Raw genomic sequence first — 1,856 nt, 5'->3', positions numbered from 1 at the left:
TGACTCTAAATAATTAGCCACAGATCCTATAAACAGGATAACATATTTAATTAAGCAGCGATATAGATTTTGGAAACTGTTAATGTATTTTTAGAACGGCTGCTTAGATCTTTCACTTTCCCCCCTAACTTCAAACATGTAACTACAGCCCTTGGTACGTGGATAAATATCTGGAAACAAGATTATGCCTGCTAACTTCAACTAATAGAAATGTTGGTTTAACGGGAACTTGCGCAGCCCTGGCACTGGCGCGGCTTGGAGGCCGGCTGGCCCGAGCTGGGGGGCCCGTTCTGTTTAGCTCTGTTGTGGGGGGGTGCGTGTGCTCATGTGTGCCGGGGTCTTTGACAGAGGGGGTAAGATGCTGCAGAATGAGGGGGAATGAAGAAGGTAAGTGAAAATACAACCCAATTTCATTATATCAATCACATTTAATTGGCAATTTGTACAAGCAGTGACCGGGCTGGCTTTAGGTAAAACTATTAGGCGACAGGCGGGTGTGCTACTAAAATTCTTGGTTAGTTAATTAGTGTCTGAACTGCGGAGGGAAAGGATCCTCAGATTTACTCTCTACAAAGAGAGAGCAGCCCAGACAATTCATTAGGCAGGCGGCTTGTAAATTAGAGCTAAGTTAACCTGATTTCCCTTAATTAAAACATCTTTTCTCGTTTACGATGTGGATATAAGTAGATCTCCAGGGTTTTGAATTTTCTGCAACAGCAGATGGTCAGCTAGAAGCAGATAATAGTTAACGCTTTCTCTCTACCAGATCCGAACAACGTGAGCCGCTGGCCCATCTGAGGATTAAAAGGAGAGATAACAAAGAGTGTTAACCCTTCCTAGTCTTCCAGCTCAGGGGCTCAGAGGGAGAGGCTGCCCCTGGCCTGGGGACCTGGGGGGCACTGTGGCCAAGCCTCCAGGAACCCTGGGCAGGAGAGGGGGCAGGGATGTCAGAGGAAGTGGCCACTGGGCTATCTCCTGGGGAAGGGCAGTGTGGGGAGGGAGGGGCACTGTGTGCTGTGTCCCTGGTGGGCAGAGTGCAGTGAGGTAGGTGGCCACCGCTTGACTTCCCTGCTCAGGGCCTGGCCACTGCCTGGCCATCCAGTTGCCTGCCTACCTCAGCCCCAGTCTCCACGCATCCGGGTCCTTTCTGCCTCAGCTCCTGGTCCTAGTGCTGAAGCCCGGTCCTGGTTCAGAGGGCCAGCCTGGACCCAGCAGATCAGTGGACTTTCTCGTGTCACTTGGGCTTGCCGCAGCCTTTAGCTGTTCCCTGGCCTCCAGCACCCTCCACTCGGTGTAAGGAGGAGCCTCCGCAGCTGTGTGCTGTGGTTCCTTGGCCTTCTGCTCCAGTAGACTGCTTCCCTGAGGGAAGAGTAGCGAGGCCCAGGGCCCAGGCCTGGACAGCCAGCTAGTCCTAGAGAGCAGGTCCTGAGGGGCCTTGGGAGCCAGCCTCCCCAAAGAAGAAATAGGCTGGAGCCTGGGAGGCCACCTGAGGCACAGAATGTCCTCCATGTACCCCTCATGGGCACCAGCACCAGGGACGAAGCTAAGCCCAGGCCAGCATCAATGCCAGTCTTCTGAGGAGCTATTACCAAAGCCAGCTCTGCTGAACACAACAGAGGAAGGCCCCAGCAGGCACTGTTCCTCTCCAGGGCACATAGTGCCACTGGGCCAGAGCTGAGTAGCTGGGATGCCAGCCCCCGGTCCCTTCTGAGCTGCCAAGGTCCCACCCCCATACAGAGTGGGCCACATGCCCTCTCCAGGCCCTTGCCGGCTCTCAAGCTTCAGGAGGCCTGGGCCCCAACTCCATCCTGGGTCTGTGGGACCCCACTTAGGCTCAAGCCCTGCCTGGAGGCCTG

The sequence above is a fragment of the Rhinolophus sinicus genome, linkage group LG10 (assembly GCF_036562045.2).
Source record: "Rhinolophus sinicus isolate RSC01 linkage group LG10, ASM3656204v1, whole genome shotgun sequence".
Taxonomy (NCBI): Eukaryota; Metazoa; Chordata; class Mammalia; order Chiroptera; family Rhinolophidae; genus Rhinolophus; species Rhinolophus sinicus.
Note: the sequence above shows the minus strand (reverse complement) of the source record.